Below are 23115 nucleotides of genomic sequence, written 5' to 3'. Positions count from 1 at the left end.
AACCCCTAATCTGCCGACCGGACCTGAGCGCTACTATAATAAAGTTATTAACCCCTAATCCGCCTCACTAACCCTATAATAAATAGTATTAACCCCTAATCTGCCCTCCCTAACATCGCCGACACCTAACTTCAAACATTAACCCCTAATCTGCCGACTGGAGCTCACCGCTATTCTAATAAATGTATTAACCCCTAAAGCTAAGTCTAACCCTAACACTAAAACTCCCCTAAATTAAATATAATTTTAATCTAACGAAATTAATTAACTCTTATTAAATAACTTATTCCTATTTAAAGCTAAATACTTACCTGTAAAATAAACCCTCATATAGCTACAGTATAAATTATATTTATATTATAGCTATTTTAGGATTAATATTTATTTTACAGGTAACTTTGTAATTATTTTAACCAGGTACAATAGCTATTAAATAGTTAAGAACTATTTAATAGCTAAAATAGTTAAAATAATTAAAAATTTACCTGTAAAATAAATCCTAACCTAAGTTACAATTAAACCTAACACTACACTATCAATAAATTAATTAAATAAAATACCTATAATTATCTACAATTAAACCTAACACTACACTATCAATAAATAAATTAAATACAATATCTACAAATACAATGAAATAAACTAACTAAAGTACAAAAAATAAAAAAGAACTAAGTTACAAAAAATAAAAAAATATTTACAAACATTAGAAATATATTACAACAATTTTAAACTAATTACACCTACTCTAAGCCCCCTAATAAAATAGCAAAGCCCCCCAAAATAAAAAAATGACCTACCCTATTCTAAATTACTAAAGTTCAAAGCTCTTTTACCTTACCAGCCCTGAACAGGGCCCTTTGCGGTGCATGCCCCAAGAAGTTCAGCTCTTTTGCCTGTAAAAAAAAAACATACAATACCCCCCCCAACATTACAACCCACCACCCACATACCCCTAATCTAACCCAAACCCCCCTTAAATAAACCTAACACTAAGCCCCTTAAGATCTCCCTACCTTGAGTCGTCTTCACCCAGCCGAGGCAAATTCTTCATCCAAGCGGAGCAAGAAGAGGTCCTCCATCCAGTAGAAGTCTTCATCCAAGCGGGGCAGAAGAGGTCTTCCATCCGATTGAAGTCTTCATCCAAGAGGCATCTTCTATCGTCATCCATCCGGAGCGGCAGCATCCTGAAGACCTCCGACGCGGAACATCCATCCTGGCCGACGACTGAACGACGAATGACGGTTCCTTTAAATGACGTCATCCAAGATGGCGTCCCTCGAATTCCGATTGGCTGATAGAATCCTATCAGCCAATCGGAATTAAGGTAGGAAAAATCTGATTGGCTGATTGAATCAGCCAATCAGATTGAGCTTGCATTCTATTGGCTGATCGGAACAGCCAATAGAATGCGAGCTCAATCTGATTGGCTGATTGGATCAGCCAATCGGATTGAACTTTATTCTGATTGGATGATTCCATCAGCCAATCAGAATATTCCTATTTTAATTCCGATTGGCTGATAGAATCCTATCAGCCAATCAGAATTCGAGGGATGCCATCTTGGATGACGTCATTTAAAGGAACCGTCATTCGTCGTTCAGTCGTCGGCCAGGATGGATGTTCCGCGTCGGAGGTCTTCAGAATGCTGCCGCTCCACTCCGGATGGATGACGATAGAAGATGCCTCTTGGATGAAGACTTCAATCGGATGGAAGACCTCTTCTTGCTCCGCTTGGATGAAGAATTTGGCTCGGCTGGGTGAAGATGACTCAAGGTAGGGAGATCTTCAGGGGCTTAGTGTTAGGTTTATTTAAGGAGGGTTTGGGTTAGATTAGGGGTATGTGGGTGGTGGGTTGTAATGTTGGGGGGGGGTATTGTATGTTTTTTTTTACAGGCAAAAGAGCTGAACTTCTTGGGGCATGCCCCGCAAAGGGCCCTGTTCAGGGCTGGTAAGGTAAAAGAGCTTTGAACTTTAGTAATTTAGAATAGGGTAGGGCATTTTTTTATTTTGGGGGTCTTTGTTATTTTATTAGAGTAGGTGTAATTAGTTTAAAATTGTTGTAATATATTTCTAATGTTTGTAAATATTTTTTTATTTTTTGTAACTTAGTTCTTTTTTATTTTTTGTACTTTAGTTAGTTTAATTCATTGTATTTATTTGTAGGAATTGTATTTAATTTATTTATTGATAGTGTAGTGTTAGGTTTAATTGTAACTTAGGTTAGGATTTATTTTACAGGTAAATTTTTTAATTATTTTAACTATTTTAGCTATTAAATAGTTCTTAACTATTTAATAGCTATTGTACCTGATTAAAATAATTACAAAGTTACCTGTAAAATAAATATTAATCCTAAAATAGCTATAATATAAATATAATTTATATTGTAGCTATATTAGGGTTTATTTTACAGGTAAGTATTTATCTTTAAATAGGAATAATTTATTTAATAAGAGTTAATTATTTTCGTTAGATTACAATTATATTTAATTTAGGGGGGTGTTAGTGTTAGGGTTAGACTTAGCTTTAGGGGTTAATACATTTATTAGAATAGCGGTGAGCTCCAGTCGGCAGATTAGGGGTTAATAATTGAAGTTAGGTGTCGGCGATGTTAGGGAGGGCAGATTAGGGGTTAATACTATTTATTATAGGGTTAGTGAGGCGGATTAGGGGTTAATAACTTTATTATAGTAGCGGTGCGGTCCGCTCAGCAGATTAGGGGTTAATAAGTGTAGGCAGGTGGAGGCGACGTTGAGGGGGGCAGATTAGGGGTTAATAAATATAATATAGGGGTCGGCGATGTTAGGGCAGCAGATTAAGGATAACGTAGGTGGCGGTCGGCAGATTAGGGGTTAAAAAAATTAAATCGAGTGGCAGCGATGTGGGGGGGGCCTCGGTTTAGGGGTACATAGGTAGTTTATGGGTGTTAGTGTACTTTAGAGTACAGTAGTTAAGAGCTTTATGAACCGGCGTTAGCCCAGAAAGCTCTTAACTACTGACTTTTTTCTGCGGCTGGAGTTTTGTCGTTAGATTTCTAACGCTCACTTCAGACACGACTCTAAATACCGGAGTTAGAAAGATCCCATTGAAAAGATAGGATACGCAAATGACGTAAGGGGATCTGCGGTATGGAAAAGTCGCGGCTGAAAAGTGAGCATTAGACCCTTTTTTGAGTAACTCCAAATACCGGAGGTAGCCTAAAACCAGCGTTAGGAGCCTCTAACGCTGGTTTTCACGGCTACCGCCAAACTCCAAATCTAGGCTATAGTGTCTAAAACTAGATTATTAGGTAAAAGGTAAAAATCTTGTTGGTTCACAATTGGATTCTATTATTTCCACTGTTACTGGGGGTAAGGGAGTTTTTCTGCCCCAAGACAAGAAATCTAAGGATAAATTTAAAGCTCTCAATAATTTTCGTTCTTTTCGTCAGAATAGAGAACAGAAAAGCTTTTCTTCCCCTAAGGCCTCTGGCTCTAATTGGAGACCATTTGCGAATTGGAATAAATCCAAGCCTTATAAGTAACCAAATCCTGCCCCTAAACCTACATGTAGGTGCAGCCCTCAAGCCATTTCTTCTGGTAGGGGGCAGAATAAAGCTATTTCAGAGAGTTTGGACAGACTCTGTCCAAAATAAGTAAATTCAGAATATAATTTCTCAGGGGTATCGAATAGGATCCAGAATAAGACCTCTTTTGGGAAGATTCTTACCCATGTAGCAATAAACACAGTAAGAGCTCAGTCCTTTCTGAAATGTGTTTCAGATCTAGAACTTTCAGGGGAAATTATCCCAGTTCCACAGCAGGAACAAGGATTGGGGTTTTTATTGAAATCTATTCATTGTACCAAAAAAAGAAAATTCTTTCATACAAATTTTGGATCTGAAAACTTTAAATCGTTTTGTAAGAGTCCCAACTTTCAAGATGGTGACTATAAGGACTATTCTACCTTTTGTTCAGCAAGGTCTTTTCATGTCCTCAATAGACTTGCAAGATGCTTACATTCACAATTTGATTCATCCAGATTACTATAGTTTTCTGAGATTCTCTTTTCTAAACAAGCATTACCAATTTGTCGCTCTTCCGTTTGGCCTTGCAACAGCACCAAGAATATTCTTAATAGTTCTAGGTGCCCTTCTATCTGTAATCATAGAGCAGGGTATTGCAGTGTTTCCTTATTTGTACGGTATCTTGGTACTAGCTCAATCTTTTCATTTAGCAGAATCTCACACAAAAAAGAATCTCACACAAAAAATTTCTGTTGTTTCTTCAAAGACATGTTTGGAGGATCAATTTACCAAAGCGTTTCTTGATTCCTCAGACAAAGGTCACCTTTTTTAGGTTTCCAGATAGATTCAGTGTCCATTACTCTATCCCTAACAAAATAGTGACTTTTGAGATTGGTTTCAGCTTGTCTAAACATTCAATCTCTTATTTCCTTCAGTGGCTATGTGAATGGAAGTTTTAGGTCTCATGTTTGCAGCATCAGCCGCAATCCCTTTTGCTTGTTTCCATATGACACCTCTACAGCTTTGCATGTTGCACCAATGGTACAGGGATTATACTCAGATATCACAACTGATATACTTAAATCCCAAGAATCACCTTATTGTTCAAGGGGCCTCCTTTGATCGTTCTACCTAGACTGTGATCACAGCAGATGCAAGTCTCACAGGTTGGGGAGTTGACTGGGGGTCTCTGACAGCATAAGGAGTTTGGAATCCTCGAGAGGCGAGGTTACCAATCAATATTAGAACTCTGTTCTATTTTCAGAGCTCTTCAGCCTTGGCCTCTATTAAAGAGAGAACTGTATATTCGGTTTCATACAGACAATGTCACAACAGTGGCATATGTAAATCATCAAGAGGGGACTCAGTCCCCCAGCAATGAAAGACGTGTCTCTAATACTTTCTTGGGCGGAATTCAGCTCTTGTCTAATCACTTTGATTCATATACCAGGTGTAGACAATTGGGAAGCAGATTATCTTATCCGTCAGATTCTACATCCGGGGGAGTTGTCTCTCCATCCAGATGTGTTCTATCAGGTTGTGCAGATGTGGGGTCTTCCAGACATAGATCTGATGGCCTCTCGTCTAAACAAGAAACTTCCCAGGTACCTCTCCAGGTCTAGAGATCTTCAGGCGGAATTGATAGATGCTCTAGCAGTTCCATGGTTTTACCAATCTGCTTACATTTTTCCACCTCTGGGAGTGATCTCAAAGATCATAATGGAACAATCTTATGTGTTTCTGATAGCACCAGCATGGCCTCACAGGTTCTGGTTTGCGGACCTTGTCAAAATGTTCAGTTGCCAACCTTGGTCACTTCCTCTAAGACTAGACCTGCTGTCTCAAGTTCCGTTTTTCCATCCAGATCTCAAATCTCTAAATTTGAAGGCATGGAAATTGAACGCTTAGTCCTTAGTCATTGCGCTTTCTCTGACTCTGTGATTAACACTATGATACAGGCTCGTAAGCCTGTTTAAAGAAAAATATATCACAAGGTTTGGAAAACCTATATTTCATGGTGTTCCACTCATGATTATTCCTGGAATTCTTTTAGAATTTCTAGGATTCTACAGTGTCTTTAGGATGGTTTGAATAAAGGTTTGTCTGCCAATACTTTGAAAGGACAAATCTCTGCTCTTTCTGTTTTATTTCTTCACTGTTTTGTACAGGCTTTGACTCATATCAAACCTGTTATTAAATCTATCTCTCCTCCTTGGAGTCTAAATTTGGTATTAAAGACTTTGCAGGCTCCTCCTTTTGAGCCTATGCATTCTTTGTACATTAAACTGCTTTCTTGGAAAGTGTTATTGTTAGTGTTGGAAGCAGCTTTTATTAGAAAGGTCCTTCAGTCATCTGTCTCATTTTGATTCTAGTGCCTATGATTAAGGTTGTTTGAATTTTTAAGAAACAATAATTTTTTGGATTTAATTTTTTTCAGCGGAAATAGCTGTTTTTATTTTATCCCTCCCTCTATAGTTACTTGTGGACTTCCACATCTTGGGTATTATATCCCATCAGTAACTAGCTTGTGGACTCTAGCCCCCTATATGAAAGAAAACATAATTTATGTAAGAACTTACCTGATAAATTAATTTCTTTCATGATGGCGAGAGTCCACGAGACCCTCCCATTTTTTGGGGGTTATGATTTTTTTGTATAAAGCACATTATTTATCCTGTTCCTCTTTTTTTATGCTTTTACTCTTTATACACCTCACTAACTTGGCTATACTTCAAACTGAGATATGAGTGAGGTGGGAGGTGTATTTATAGGCATTTGAGGTTTGGGAAACTTTGCTCCCTCCTGGTAGGAATGTATATCCCATACATCACTAGCTCGTGGACTCTCGACACGATGAAATAAATGAATTTATCAGGTACGTTCTTACATAAATTATGTTTTCTACCTTTGGCGGTAGATTTATGAAGCTGCATTCTGAGCTTTTTAGGCTACACAGAGCAGGTTTCGATGAGCAAGTCTGCTGCTACATAGTTAAGAAGCTGTAACTGCTTCTTCTGACTTTTCACCGCCTCAGAGGTAATGGCCATGCACCGCTCTAGCACAATGTCTTGAACCCCACCCAAGGCAGAACATGCAGTGATCTGAGATGTCATTGCAGAAAATGCAGCATGTTTGCAGAATGAACAGAACACATGCAGGAACTGTTACTGCTTTAACTTTGCAGTGCCGCTCCACATCAGGCTGTTCTCTTCAAGCAGAGCTTTGCTCTGGCTGCACTTTGTAAGTTTTCTTAACACAGCGCATCCACAGCAAAATGCTGTTTGAAGTGAAAAGTCAAATATGCAGTACTGTCGGGCTCTGCAGTGTTCACTGGCTCTCATCCCCCTAACTTTTCCCAGTCTGCTAAGCTGTGTTTTCTGAATGACATTCTTATGAGAACCTTTTTTATTACTACATTTCTATGTTAGATGAAGAGAAACGGAAACCATTTTATTCAAGAGACATTTTCCTAATTACTTTTTTGTCTGCAACTAATTTGCAATCCAATTTTCAACTGGTAACAGCCTACTGTTTAAATCCTTACTGATAAAATAATTTCTCATATTCAAAAGGAACACATTTTTTTTGTGAGTGTTTTACGTTTGGTCTGTTTTCTGAATTAACAGGTACAATTCTCATCTCCCTCTAAATAGATCCTATAGTGTAGCAATACGTGGCAAAGCTGGCATTGCGGGTGGAGAACTCACAGACCTCTGCGTCAAGCCCTGGAAAGAAAGCGAGCCCGGTGCAAATAGGTATGGCTTGATATACTTTCAAAAAGAGTTATAAAGATTTATTTATAAAGGTAAAGAAGTTGAGTTACTTTTAGATATAAACACAAACCGCTAAAATTGAAGATTAAAAATGCTGTAAAACAAGTATATAGAGCAACAAGGTCTAGATCCATTGAATTGATTTTATTATCTTTGCATAAACGTTAATATAACTGCTGCGTCTAAATGTTCTTCCAATCTAAACAGTATAAAACCAAAAGCCTGTACAAAAACATCCCTCTCCAATAAATATAAATGTCATTACCTAGTTGGCCACACTCACAGTCTGGTGCACTGCAAAGAGAAAATTAAAATGCAAATGTAGATACAAAGGTAAATTCATCCATAGCTACATGACACTCCGCAGCACAAGGCAAGTGTTAAAGGGATAGGAAGGTCACAATTGAAATGTGCATGGGTGCATTTAGAAGCATTGTACGCCCATTAGCAAAAATGCTTATAGTAAAAGTTTTATTACCGATATGTACATATGCTGTGAGGGCCCGTGCATCAGTATTCAAACTCAGAGAGCTGGCGGTGGTGTATATTGTGTCTGTAAATACGTAATTTGTGACATACAAGACACTGCAGACTCTCTGAGAAGGTGTTTTAAAAAAACTGTGCATAGTCCCTTGCAGCATATGTAAATATGCCGCTGAAAAACTAATAACTTTTGTTACAAGCATTTTTAGAAGTATTTTGAAAAAATTCTTCTATTTAAAGTTGAAAGGCAACCATGCGCATTTCTTATTTTTGCGCAGACATTTGCTAAAATGCTGGCAGTATCTAGTAGAGTATACTACATTTCTAAAACAGAGCTAATAGATACAGCTTGACAGTGGAGTCTTTAGTGGACATCTAATTACAGCTATCACTGGGTTTTAAATCATTATGAAATAGACACGAGAAGCAGCGTAAATTTATATTCCTTTCATTAGCATTGTCCCTTTCAGTAGTTACCGCCATGGAAGTTTTGCTCTGTCTTTCTGCAGTTTAGGTATATTTCTTTCATGTAATTGGCAAGAGTCCATGAGCTAGTGACGTATGGGATATACAATCCTACCAGGAGGGGCAAAGTTTCCCATACCTCAAAATGTCTATAAATACACCCCTCACCACACCCACGATTCAGTTTTACAAAACTTTGCCTCCTTTGGAGGTGGTGAAGTAAGTTTGTGCTAAGATTTCTACGTTGATATGCGCTTCTCAGCATTTTTGAAGCCCGATTCCTCTGAGTACAGTGAATGTCAGAGGGATGTGAAGGGAGTATCACCTATTGAATGCAATGGTTTTCCTCACGGGGATCTATTTCATAGGTTCTCTGTTATCGGTCGTAGAGATTCATCTCCTACCTCCCTTTTCAGATCGACGATATACTCTCATATTCCATTACCTTTACTGATAACCGTTTCAGTACTGTTTTGGCTATCTGCTATATGTGGATGGGTGTCTTTTGATGTCTCAATCTGATCCTGTCTCAGAAATCACTGTTGGAACCCTGCTGCCTGATAACAGTTCTACCAAAGCTAAGTGCATTTGTTGTAAACTTGTGGAGATTATACCTCCCAGCTGTGGTTTGTAATAGTTTTCATGATAAACTTTTACATGCAGAAAATGTATCCATCAGTAGTAGTTCATTACCTGTTGCTGTTCCCTCAACATCTAATGCACAAGATATACCTGTAAATTTAAAATAATTTATTTCTGATTCTATTCAGAAGGCTTTGTCTGCCATTCCACATTCTAATAAATGTAAAAGGTCTTTTAAAACTTCTCATAGAGTTGATGAAATTTCAAATGACTGGCGTATATTCGTTCTTTGTTAAAAGAAGTGTTGATTACATTAGATATGGAGGAAACTAGTCCTCTTGATATTAAAACTAGTAAACATTTAAATTCTGTTTATAAAGCTCCTGTGGTTATTACAGAGGTTTTTTCAGTTCCTGATGCTATTTCTGATATGATTTCTTAAGAATGGAATAGGCCTGGTACTTCTTTTAATTCTTCTTCAAGGTTTAAAAAATTGTATCCTTTGTCAGCAGTTAGATTGAAGTTTTGGCAAAAGATCCCCAAAGTTGATGGGGCTATCTCTACTCTTGCTTAAACGTACTACTATTCCTACGGAAGATAGTACTTCTTATAAAGATCCTTTAGATAGGAAACTTTAATCTTATCTAAGGAAGGCTTATTTATATTCAGGTCATCTTCTTAGGCCTGCAATTTCTTTGGCTGATTTTGCAGCTGCTTCAACTTTTTGGTTGGAATCTTTAGCGCAACAAGTATCGGATCATGATTTGTCTAGCATTGTTAAGTTGATTCAACATGCTAATAATTTAATTTGTGATGCCATTTTTTATATAATCAAATTGATGTTAAATATATGTCTTTAGCTATTTTAGCTAGAGTAGCTTTGTGGCTCAAATCTTGGAATGCTGATATGACTTCTAAGTCCAGATTGCTTTCTCTTTCTTTCCAAGGTAATAAATTATTTGGTTCTCAGTTGGATTCAATAATTTCAACTGTTACTGGGGGGACGGGAGTTTTTTTGCCTCAGGATAAAAGACCTAAGTGTAAATCTAAAGCTTCTATCCGTTTTCGTTCCTTTCGACAAAAAAAGGGAACAGAAACCTAATCCTTACCCCAAGGAATCTTTCCAGTTGGAAGCCTTCCTCAAATTGGAATAAATCCAAGCCATTTAAGAGATCAAAGCCAGCCCCCAAGTCTGCATGAAGGTGCGGCCCTCATTCCAGCTGGTAGGGGCAGATTAAACATTTTCAAAGATGTTTGGATCAATTCCGTCCAAAATAATTGGATTCAGAGTAAGACCGCCTGTGAGAAGATTTTCTCTCTCACGCATTCCAGCAAACCCAATAAAGGCTTTTCTGAAGTGTGTTTTAGACCTGGAGTTATCAGGGGTAATCATGCCAGTTCCGTTTCAGTAACAGGGTCTGGGGTTTTATTCAAATCTATTCATTGTCCCAAAGAAAGAAAATATATTCAGACCAATTCTGGATCTAAAGATTTTGAATCGATATGTAAGAGTACCAACTTTCAAAATGGTGACTATAAGGACTATTCTGCCTTTTGTTCAGCAAGTGCATTATATGTCCACAATAGACTTACAGGATGCTTATCTTCATATACCGATTCATCCGGATCACTATCAGTTCCTGAGATTCTCTTTTCTAGACCAGCATTACCAATTTGTTTCTCTTCCTTTTGGCCTAGCGACAGCTCCAAGAATCTTTTCAAAGGTTCTCGGTGCCCTACTCTCTGTAATCAGAGAACGGGGTATTGTGGTGTTTCCTTATTTGGACGATTTATCTTGGTACGCGCCCAGTCTTTACGTTCTGCAGAATCTCGCACAAATCAACTAGTGTTGTTTCTTCAAAGACATGGTTGGAAGATCAATTTACCAAAAAGTTCTTTGATTCCTCAGACAAAGGTAACCTTTTTAGGTTTCCAGATAGATTCAGTGTCCATGACTTTGTCTCTAACAGACAAGAGATGTTTTGTAATTGGTTGCAGCAGCCTCAGTCATTCCCTTCAGTAGCTATGTGCATGGAAGTTTTAGGTCTCATGACTGCAGCATCGGACGTGATCCCCTTTGCTCGTTTTCATGAGACCTCTTCAGCTTTGTATGCTGAACCAATGGTGCAGGGATTATACAAGGATATCACAGTTAATATCCTTAAATCCAAATGTTCGACTTTCTCTGACTTGGTGGTTAGATCACCATCGTATAATTCTAGGGGCTTCTTTCGGTCGTCCAGCCTGGACTGTGATCACAACAGATGCAAGTCTTTCAGGTTGGGGAGCTGTTTGGGGATCTCTGACAGCACAAGGGGTTTGGAAATCTCAAGAGACGAGATTATCAATCAATATTTTGGAATCCGTGCAATTCTCAGGGCTCTTCAGTTTTGGCCTCTGTTGAAGAGAGAACCGTTCATTTGTTTTCAGACAGACAATATCACAACTGTGGCGTATGTCAATCATCAGGGTGGGACTCGCAGTCTTCGAGCTATGAAAGAAGTATCTCGGATACTTGTTTGGGCGGAATCCAGCTCCTGTCTAATTTCTGCGGTTCATATCCCAGGTATAGATAATTGGGAAGCGGATTATCTCAGTCGTCAGACTTTACATCTGGGAGAATGGTCTCTCCATCCAGATGTGTTTTCTCAAATTGTTCAGATGTGGGGGCTTCCAGAAATAGATCTGATGGCATCTCATCTAAAGAAAAAACTTCCCAGGTGCCTGTCCAGGTCCAGGGATCCTCAGGCGGAAGCATTGGATGCGTTGTCAGTATATTTATGAAAATCTTAGTAGTTGCTCTCCAAATAATAAATCAGCTTATGGCAGGGTTATAACACAATACAAATAATAATTATTCTTAAAAATAGAAACCCTTAATCAACATGCATCTACTAGAAATCATACAATTAATATAAATACCTGAACTCTTTTATTTAGTTAATATCTATGAACATTTTTGAAATATATTTGCAATACCAGAATATGATATAATATTATATGCGCTTGAAAACTATTTAAATATGCTATGCAAAGTTTATACACGCTTATCTTTAAAACCAGCCTTATTTACAAATCTTTTAACATCCAAGCAACAGTGTTTATAATCAATAGGATAATATATATATTCTGCTATTTAACTGTAGTGACTATGCATATAACTTATCTTACCAATAATCTTGAATACGTTACCAAATAAACCAGATGATATCCAGTTTCCAATATTTCTCAACAGATCCAATTTCACCTCAGAATACCAAAAAGTATAATTTGCAGTCAATGAGTAGAATAGATCAGCTTTGCTTTGAGTATATGGTATTTCACGCCAGCATCCAGTTACCAGTCAGCTCAGCCAAAATCTCCCTCTCTCTATGTTGCAATCACTTTATATGGGTTCTCCTCACTGGTGAAATTGGAAACGCCCAAATGGAAACCTTGTTTCGGATTGGCCCTCGTGCTTGTCCCTGGTCCGCCCTTAGAGTTGAAGCATGTTTACCATGGCAACGTATCTTTTGAACAGTTAAATTTTCTTAACTGTCCTACCGGTATTGGCCCCTAGGTGGCAGCAGATATCCAGACAAAACAATTTCACCTTTAAAATTTCTAAGCATTTTTAAGCAAGTTAATTATTCTCATAAAATGGTTATTTAATCAGATCACACTCTCTGCATTAATCATATATAACCCCAATTACAGATGGGTAGTATTAGATTTTTTTTTCCTGATTATTCTGATACCAAATATGTTATATTATTAACATTTTATTATATTAAGGCAATTTAATAGTGCTAATTATTAGCTTAAAATGCATTATAATTTTATTAGTATCCTGGCATTTCTATACAAATAACAGCCTATTTTGAATTCAGTATTGTATTGTATTCCAACAAGAATATGCCATATTTCATGTTTCTAAATGATCTTGGAAGCATAAATCCTTTCTATGCAGATACATTTTCACTTCCATGCAGTATCTTGTATTTGTCATCATCTTAGTTCCATCTGGAAAATAGGAAAGCATGTTATATATACATGTAATTCAAATATAGTATTATTAAAAATTTTATTTAATCTATAATAATTCTGAATTTATTTCCTATATAAATGTCCCATGCAGCAATTATCTATTAATACAATGCGTTTATATTTATTATCATATAAAAGACAGTAACATATCCATTAAAAATATATATATATATATATATTTTCTTATAATGCTGAAATGTATTTTACTTGCCTATAACATAGCTGTTTTAAAATTTAATTGTGAGCCATTTGCTTTCTCTGTGTTATCCTAAGGTCTTCACTGCCCTTTCAGTACTCAGTTCCCAGACTCTTTGTCTCTTACTCACCACATGGGGTCCCCTGCACCTAAGTGCAATGCTGAAACTCTCACAAGATTTGTCACCTGAGCTAGATTCTTAGGTACATTGGAAGGGGTAAATGGATTGTATCTCACATTCCCAAGCAATCACACATATGGTTTCTGAAACTGTGGTTACATTTTAATTAAACCAAATGCCTTAGTGTCAAGCCATTGGAGACATCCTGGAGATGTGTATTCAGAATTTTACCTGTGTTAATTTTCAGTTCCTTGTGGTTATACAATTGCATAATTTAGCATATTGAGTGTGGGAGATCTCTAAATGAATTATTTGATGTGCACATCCACAGACTTATTAAATAAAGACAAATATACTTGTATATATTATTTAATAATATTTCAAATACCTTGACAGTTGACACTTCCTTGGTGTTATCAACCTGATTATATTTTCCCTCCTCTAGTTCTCCTTCCAAGAGTGATCTCCAAAATCATCATGGAGCAATAGTTTGTGCTGCGGGTGGCTCCAGCATGGTCTCACAGGTTTTGGTATGCAGATCTTGTTCGGATGTCCAGTTGCCAACCTTGGCCACTTCCATTAGGGCAGACCTTCTGTCTCAAGGTCCATTTTTTCATCAGGATCTCAAATCTTTAAATTTGAAGGTATGGAAATTGAACGCTTAGTGCGTCATAGAGGTTTCTCTGACTCAGTGATTAATACTACGTTGCAGGCTCGTAAATCTGTTTCTAGAAAGATTTATTATCGAGTTTGGAAGACTTACATTTCATGGTGTTCTTCTCATATATTTTTTCATTCTTTTAGAATTCCTAGAATTTTACAGTTTCTTCAGGATGGTTTGGATAAAGGTTTGTCTGCAAGATCCTTGAAAGGACAAATCTCTGCTCTTCCTGTTTTATTCCACAGAAAAATTGCTAAAATTGCTACAGGCTTTGTTTCTTATCAAGCCTGTCATTAAATCAATCTCTCCTCCTTGGAGTCTTAATTTGGTTTTGAATGCTTTACAGTCTCCTCCATTTAAGCCTATGCATTCTTTGGACATTAAACTACTTTCTTGGACAGTGTTGTTCCTTTTGGCCATCTCTTCTGCTAGAAGAGTTTCTGAGTAATCTGCTCTCTCTTGTGAATCTCCTTTTCTGATTTTTTCCATCAGGATAAGGCAGTTTTGTGGAGAAATAGTTGTCCCTTCTTTGTGTCCTAATCCTAAGAATTCTTTGGAGAGATCTTTACATTTTTTGGATGTGGTGAGAGCTGTGAAATATTATGTTGAAGCTACTAAAGATTTCAGGAAGACTTCTAGTCTATTTGTTATCTTTTCTGGTTCCAGGAAAGGTCAGAAGGCTTCTACCTTCAATGTTTAAAAAATGTATCCTTTTCCAGCAATTAGATTGGAGTTTTGGGAAAAGATCCCCACAGTTGATGGGGCTATCTCTTCTCTTGCTTAAATGTACTACTATTATGTGGTAGTTTTTTTCTCTTAAAGGCACAGTACCGTTTTTTGTTTAATTGCTTTTTCCCATTTATTAAAGTGTTTTCCAAGCTTGCTGGTCTCATTACTAGTCTGTTAAATATGTCTGACATAGAGGAAACTCCTTGTTCATTATGTTTAGAAGCCATTGTGGAACCCCCTCTTAGAATGTGTACCAAATGCACTGACCTTTCTATAAGTTATAAAGACCATGTTATGGCTTTTAAAGATTTATCACCAGAGGTTTCTCAGACTGACAAAAGGGAGGTTAAACCACCTAGCTCTCCCAATGTGTCAGAACCTATAGCTCCCGCGCAAGTGACGCCAAGTACATCTGGCGCGTCCAATGCGTTTACCTTACAAGACATGGCGGCAGTTATGAATCATACCCTCACAGAGGTATTGTCCAAACTGCCAGGGTTACAAGGAAAGCGAGACAGCTCTGGGGCTAGAACAAATACAGAGCTTTCTGATGCTTTAGTAGCTATGTCTGATATACCCTCACAATGTACAGAAGCCGAAGCAGGAGAGCTTCTATCTGTGGGTGACATTTCTGATTCAGGGAAGGCGTTACTTCAGTCTGACTCTGAAATGACAGCATTTAAATTTAAGCTTGAACACCTCAGCTTGTTGCTCAGGGAGGTTTTAGCGACTCTGGATGACTGTGACACCATTGTAGTCCCAGAGAAATTGTGTAAAATGGACAAATACTTTGCAGTGCCTGTTTACACTGATGTTTTTCCAATCCCTAAGAGGTTTTCAGAAATAATTACGAAGGAATGGGATAGACCAGGTGTACCGTTCTCTCCCCCTCCTGCTTTTAAAAAGATGTTTCCCATAGATCCCGCTACACGGGACTTGTGGCAGACTGTCCCTAAGGTGGAGGAAGCAGTCTCTACCCTAGCTAAGCGTACAACTATCCCCGTCGAGGACAGTTGTGCTTTCTTAGATCCAATGGATAAAAAATTAGAGGGTTTCCTTAAGAAAATCTTTATACAACAAGGTTTTATTCTCCAGCCTCTTGCATGTATTGCCCCAGTCACTGCTGCAGCGGCTTTCTGGTTCAAGTCTCTTGAAGAGGCTCTACAGGTGCAGACCCCGTTGGATGATATTCTAGACAGGCTTAAAGCTCTTAAGTTAGCCAATTCATTTATTTCTGACGCCGTCTTTCATTTAACAAAGCTAACGGCTAAGAATTCAGGTTTTGCCATTCAGGCGCGTAGGGCGCTATGGCTTAAATTCTGGTCAGCTGACGTTACTTCAAAGTCTAAGCTTCTCAACATCCCCTTCAAAGGGCAGACCCTATTCGGGCCTGGACTGAAGGAGGTCATTTCTGATATTACTGGAGGAAAAGGCCATGCCCTTCCCCAGGATAGGTCCAACAAATTAAGGACCAAACAGACTAATTTTCGTTCCTTTCAAAACTTCGAGTGGCACAGCTTCAACTTCCTCTACTGCAAAACAAGAAGGAAATTTTGCCCAGTTTAAGCCAGTTTGGAGACCTAACCAGGCTTGGAACAAGGGAAAGCAGGCCAAAAAACCTGCTGCTGCCTCTAAGACAGCATGAAGGAGTAGCCCCTGATCCGGGACCGGATCTAGTTGGGGGCAGACTTTCTCTCTTCGCCCAGGCTTGGGCAAGAGACGTCCAGGATCCCTGGGCTCTGGAGATTGTTTCCCAGGGATATCTTCTGGATTTCAAAGCCTCATCTCCAAAGGGGAGATTTCATCTCTCACAATTATCTGCAAACCAGATAAAGAGAGAGGCATTCTTACGTTGTGTTCAAGACCTTCTGGTTATGGGAGTGATCCACCCAGTTCCAAGGCAGGAACAGGGGCAAGGATTCTATTCAAATCTGTTTATAGTTCCCAAAAAAGAGGGAACTTTCAGACCAATCTTGGATCTCAAGATCCTAAACAAATTTCTCAGGGTCCCATCCTTCAAGATGGAGACTATTCAAACCATCCTCCCTATGATCCAGGAGGGTCAATATATGACTACCGTGGACTTAAAGGATGCTTATCTCCACATTCCGATACACAGAGATCATCATCAGTTTCTCAGGTTTGCCTTCCTAGACAGGCATTACTAGTTTATGGCTCTTTCCTTCGGGTTAGCCACGGCACCAAGAATCTTTACGAAGGTTCTAGGGTGCCTACTGGCGGTTCTAAGGCCACGAGGCATTGCGGTGGCTCCTTACCTAGACGACATTCTGATACAGGCATCGAATTTTCAAATCGCCAAGTCCCATACGGACATTATTCTGGCATTCCTGAGGTCTCATGGGTGGAAGGTGAACGAAGGAAAGAGTTCTCTCTCCCCTCTCACAAGAGTTTCCTTCCTAGGAACTCTGATAGATTCAGTAGAAATTAAGTTTTTTTCTGACAGAGGTCAGGTTGTCAAAGCTTCTAACTTCCTGCCGTGCTCTTTATTCCACTTCTCAGCCGTCAGTGGCTCAGTGTATGGAAGTAATCGGCTTAATGGTAGCAGCAATGGACATAGTTCCGTTTGCCCGCCTACATCTCAGACCACTGCAACTTTGCATGCTCAATCAGTGGAATGGGGATAACACAGATTTGTCCCCTCTGCTAAATCTGGATCAAGAGACCAGGGATTCTCTTCACTGGTGGCTATCTCGGGTCCATCTGTCCAGGGGAATGAGCTTCCGCAGGCCAGAATGGACTATAGTGACGACAGATGCCAGCCTTTTGGGCTGGGGCGCAGTCTGGAACTCCCTGAAGGCTCAGGGTTCGTGGACTCAGGAGGAAGCCCTCCTTCCGATAAACATTCTGGAACTAAGAGCGATATTCAATGCTCTTCAGGCTTGACCTCAGCTAGCTGCGGTCAGGTTCATCAGATTTCAGTAGGACAACATCACGACTGTAGCCTATATCAACCATCAGGGGGGTACAAGGAGCCCCCTGGCAATGTTGGAGGTTTCAAAGATAGTTCTATGGGCAGAGGTTCACTCTTGCCATCTCTCAGCTATCCATATCCCAGGAGTAGAGAACTGGGAGGCGGATTTCCTAAATCGGCAGACTTTTCATCCGGGGAGTGGGAGCTCCATCCAGAGGTATTTGCCCAGTTCATACAACTATTGGGCAAACCAGAACTGGATCTCATGGTGTCTCGTCAGAACGCAAAACTTCCTCGTTATGGGTCCAGGTCCAGGGATCCCAAGGCAGCGCTGATAGATGCTCTAGCAGCGCCCTGGTCCTTCAGCCTGGCTTATGTGTTTCCACCGTTTCCTCTGCTCCCCCGTCTGATTGCCAAGATCAAGCAGGAGAGAGCTTCGGTGATTTTGATAGCTCCTGCGTGGCCACGCAGGACTTGGTATGCAGATCTGGTGGACATGTCATCCTTTCCACCATGGACTCTGCCGCTGAGGCAGGTCCTTCTACTTCAAGGTCCTTTCAAACATCCAAATCTAATTTCTCTGCGTCTGACTGCTTGGAGATTGAACGCTTGATTCTATCAAAGCGTGGTTTTTCCGAGTCGGTCATTGATACCTTAATTCAGGCTCGAAAGCCTGTCACCAGGAAAATCTATCATAAGATATGGTGTAAATATCTTCATTGGTGTGAATCCAAGGGCTACTCATGGAGTAAAGTCAGGATTCCTAGAATCTTATCCTTTCTCCAAGAGGGATTGTATAAAGGATTGTCTGCTAGTTCCTTAAAGGGACAGATTTCTGCTCTGTCTATTCTTTTGCACAAACGTCTGGCTGAGGTTCCAGACGTTCAGGCGTTTTGTCAGGCTTTGGTTAGAATCAAGCCTGTGTTTAAACCTGTTGCTCCGCCATGGAGTTTAAATTTAGTTCTTAAAGTTCTTCAAGGGGTTCCGTTTGAACCTTTGCATTCCGTAGATATTAAACTTTTATCTTGGAAAGTTCTGTTTCTGGTAGCTATCTCCTCGGCTTGAAGAGTTTCGGAGTTGTCTGCTTTACAGTGTGATTCCCCTTATCTGATTTTCCATGCAGATAAGGTAGTTTTGCGTACCAAACCTGGGTTTCTTCCTAAGGTAGTATCTAATAAGAACATCAATCAGGAGATTGTTGTTCCTTCATTATGGCCTAATCCTTCCTCTAAGAAGGAACGTCTTTTACACAATCTTGATGTGGTTCGTGCTTTAAAGTTTTATTTACAAGCTACGAAGGATTTTCGTCAAACATCTGCTTTGTTTGTTGTCTACTCTGGACAGAGGAGAGGCCAAAAGGCTTCGGCAACTTCTCTTTCTTTTTGGCTGAGAAGCATAATCCGTTAAGCTTATGAGACTGCTGGCCAGCAGCCTCCTGAAAGAATTACAGCTCATTCCACTAGAGCGGTGGCTTCCACATGGGCTTTTAAAAATGAGGCCTCTGTTGAACAGATTTGTAAGGCGGCGACTTGGTCTTCGCTTCACACTTTTTCTAAATTCTACAAATTCGATACTTTTGCTTCTTCGGAGGATATTTTTGGGAAAAAGGTCTTACAGGCAGTGGTGCCTTCCGTTTAAGTTCCTGCCTTGTCCCTCCCTTCATCCGTGTCCTAAAGCTTTGGCATTGGTATCCCACAAGTAATGGATGAACCCGTGGACTGGATACACCTTTACAAGAGAAAACAAAATGTATGCTTACCTGATAAATGTATTTCTCTTGTGGTGTATCCAGTCCATGGCCCGCCCTGTCATTTTAAGGCAGGTGTTTTTTATTTTTAAACTACAGTCAACACTGCACCCTATAGTTTCTCCCTTTTTCTTGCTTGTCTTCGGTCGAATGACTGGGGGTGGAAGTTAGGGGAGGAGCTATATAGACAGCTCTGCTGTGGGTGTCCTCTTGCAACTTCCTGTTGGAAAGGAGAATATCCCACAAGTAGTGGATGAACCCGTGGACTGGATACACCACAAGAGAAATAAATTTATCAGGTAAGCATAAATTATGTTTTTAAAGATCCTTTAGATTGGAAACTTGAATTTTATCCAAGGACGGCTTATTTATATTCAATCACACACATAAACGTATAGAGTGTGAGTCAAATTAGTATACCCAATTCAGCATTGCAATAAATGACATTATGCCTTTCTGCTGTGTTGTAACCGTACCATAAGTCTCTCCTAGGACGTCTAATAGACAAATGAAAATCCCAGTTTGTGAAAAAAGGGATTACCAATGGCACTACAGGTATAAATAGGACCTGTTTTATTTAAATGTCTGGCCAACTAGTGGGGCCTTTGTGTTATCAGCCAACTGAGTGGCTAGATTTGGTGCTATGTGTATAATACTGATTTCTGGAGCAAGAAAGGAAAAGAATACACTTGGAAGCACTCACAGGTCACTTATTGAGTCATTTTAATATCGAGAGATCAAAAAATGAAATCCAAGAATGGAAGAGACATACTCTTGACTATAATTAAAATTTAACTTTTATTGGGGTTCGAAAATAAAATAGGAAAAAACTTTAAAAACACACTTATGTACCGATTGTAGTCTATTTGGCTTGTCGTGTCGCTGTACAGAATACTTAAATTACTTCTGCAAATACTCCTATATATAATATAATTTGGGTTGCAGTTAATTAACCTGCTTACTATTCGCTGTTGTCTGTGTATACTATACTTATGTATACCTTGAATTGAGTATAAGTGTTACCGGCTAAGTTGGATATATTACCAGGTTTAACCATCTGCAGAGAAAGAGCAGTTTATAAATATAGTCTTTCTTCGCTCGATTATCTGAGAGGTTGATTGTATCTCTCTTTTCACATATGTATGTGTTTCAGTCTGAGTATTAAATAATGAAACAGTGTCTCAAATACCCCGTTGTATAATAATAATGCACAGGACTGTTTATGTATTAGTGTGTGCTGATGTCACACCCATAAGCATATCAAACATTAACTAAATATTTGTTCCCACGCGTATACCTGTTTCAGTCAAATTATTAAATATTGATGCAGTGTTTCAAATACACTGTTAAATATTAGTGGTTCGCAAGACTGTTTGTGTATTGGCGTGTACTGGTGTCACTCTTACATGCATATCACAATCCAAATATTTCTCATTTGCTCTGTTATATATTAATAATTCAGCAGAGTGTTTTTGCATTAAACTGTGCCTGTATTCGCTGCTTTTTGTGTGTAAAAAACTTGTATATATCTCAATTTAAGCAATATAATTTGTCGTTAAATTAGGTATATTACCAGCTTCAACCCTCTATAAATTATACAAGGCAGTTTATCAGTGTACTGTGTTTATTCAGTTGTCTGAGAGGTTAACTGTGTCTCAGTTTTTACACTCTTATACAAATTTCGGTCTAGAAAGTTTTAATAAAAATCACAGTAGCTTATGTCCTGTCATGTAATAGTGATTCACAGGACCTTATTTGCCTGCTCAGTTTTGTAAGAGGTTAGCTGTGTCTATCTTTTTACACACACTTGTGTCTAATAGTTTAAATCTTCAATAATGTTGCAACGACCTAACTGCACATTTGTGACTGTTTATGCATTAGCGTGTGCTGACATTTGCGGCTATTTTTTTAAAAAATTGATATGCTTATATAAATCACAGTTTTGTACATACATGTAATCCGTGATATTAGGTATAATGACTAAATTTACAGCTGTAACCGTTAACTGCCTGGGAGAGTAATATGCTCTCCAGCGTTCTCGGGTGCTAGGTAAATTAATGCAACATGATTGTCAGTGACACTTGGCTAGCCGGATCAAATGTAAATATTAAACCATTCCTAGCTCTCTGTAGACTTAGAATAAATTGAGTGAAAAGACTACAGTAATTGAATCGGTAGCTTAAGGCTTGCTAAAAACACAGGAGCTCCTAGGACTCCTCACCATTGCCCTAACGTCCCTGACATGTTTCGCCACGTAACGTTCTCGGGTGCATTAATTTACCTAGCACCCGAGAACGCTGGAGAGCATATTACTCTCCCAGGCAGTTAACGGTTACAGCTGTAAATTTAGTCATTATACCTAATATCACGGATTACATGTATGTACAAAACTGTGATTTATATAAGCATATCAATTTTTTAAAAAAATAGCCGCAAATGTCAGCACACGCTAATGCATAAACAGTCACAAATGTGCAGTTAGGTCGTTGCAACATTATTGAAGATTTAAACTATTAGACACAAGTGTGTGTAAAAAGATAGACACAGCTAACCTCTTACAAAACTGAGCAGGCAAATAAGGTCCTGTGAATCACTATTACATGACAGGACATAAGCTACTGTGATTTTTATTAAAACTTTCTAGACCGAAATTTGTATAAGAGTGTAAAAACTGAGACACAGTTAACCTCTCAGACAACTGAATAAACACAGTACACTGATAAACTGCCTTGTATAATTTATAGAGGGTTGAAGCTGGTAATATACCTAATTTAACGACAAATTATATTGCTTAAATTGAGATATATACAAGTTTTTTACACACAAAAAGCAGCGAATACAGGCACAGTTTAATGCAAAAACACTCTGCTGAATTATTAATATATAACAGAGCAAATGAGAAATATTTGGATTGTGATATGCATGTAAGAGTGACACCAGTACACGCCAATACACAAACAGTCTTGCGAACCACTAATATTTAACAGTGTATTTGAAACACTGCATCAATATTTAATAATTTGACTGAAACAGGTATACGCGTGGGAACAAATATTTAGTTAATGTTTGATATGCTTATGGGTGTGACATCAGCACACACTAATACATAAACAGTCCTGTGCATTATTATTATACAACGGGGTATTTGAGACACTGTTTCATTATTTAATACTCAGACTGAAACACATACATATGTGAAAAGAGAGATACAATCAACCTCTCAGATAATCGAGCGAAGAAAGACTATATTTATAAACTGCTCTTTCTCTGCAGATGGTTAAACCTGGTAATATATCCAACTTAGCCGGTAACACTTATACTCAATTCAAGGTATACATAAGTATAGTATACACAGACAACAGCGAATAGTAAGCAGGTTAATTAACTGCAACCCAAATTATATTATATATAGGAGTATTTGCAGAAGTAATTTAAGTATTCTGTACAGCGACACGACAAGCCAAATAGACTACAATCGGTACATAAGTGTGTTTTTAAAGTTTTTTCCTATTTTATTTTCGAACCCCAATAAAAGTTAAATTTTAATTATAGTCAAGAGTATGTCTCTTCCATTCTTGGATTTCATTTTTTGATCTCTCGATATTAAAATGACTCAATAAGTGACCTGTGAGTGCTTCCAAGTGTATTCTTTTCCTTTCTTGCTCCAGAAATGAAAATCCCAACTTGTGAATGAACACAAAAGGGGTAGGCACTTTAATCGTGCACTCTTACCCTCTTCCTCCGACTTTCCGGCTTCTGAGAAAAAGGAGGACCGTCTATAACCTATTGTTGAGAGCAGTTGGCTCCCCGGTCTCCTCCGCCTCCTTCGGCATCTCAAGCCCAAAGCACTCCACAGGTGGCCCCGCACTTCCAGGTGACGTCACAGTCAATA

At 38.7% G+C, this 23115-nt stretch overlaps 1 protein-coding gene across 1 annotated transcript in view; it reads left to right on the top strand.

Annotated features, from left to right (window-relative positions):
* The window catches only part of DTNB (dystrobrevin beta), a 983126-nt gene that overhangs the window by 216217 nt on the left and 743794 nt on the right, over nt 1-23115 (top strand). Inside the window, exon 2 of the mRNA XM_053709466.1 lies at nt 7162-7263. The gene's annotated coding sequence lies outside the window, so the exon portion shown is untranslated. The remainder of the gene's footprint in view (nt 1-7161; nt 7264-23115) is intronic.

The sequence above is a fragment of the Bombina bombina genome, chromosome 4 (genome assembly GCF_027579735.1).
Source record: "Bombina bombina isolate aBomBom1 chromosome 4, aBomBom1.pri, whole genome shotgun sequence".
Taxonomy (NCBI): Eukaryota; Metazoa; Chordata; class Amphibia; order Anura; family Bombinatoridae; genus Bombina; species Bombina bombina.
This window is presented reverse-complemented; position numbering and strand designations above follow the sequence as displayed.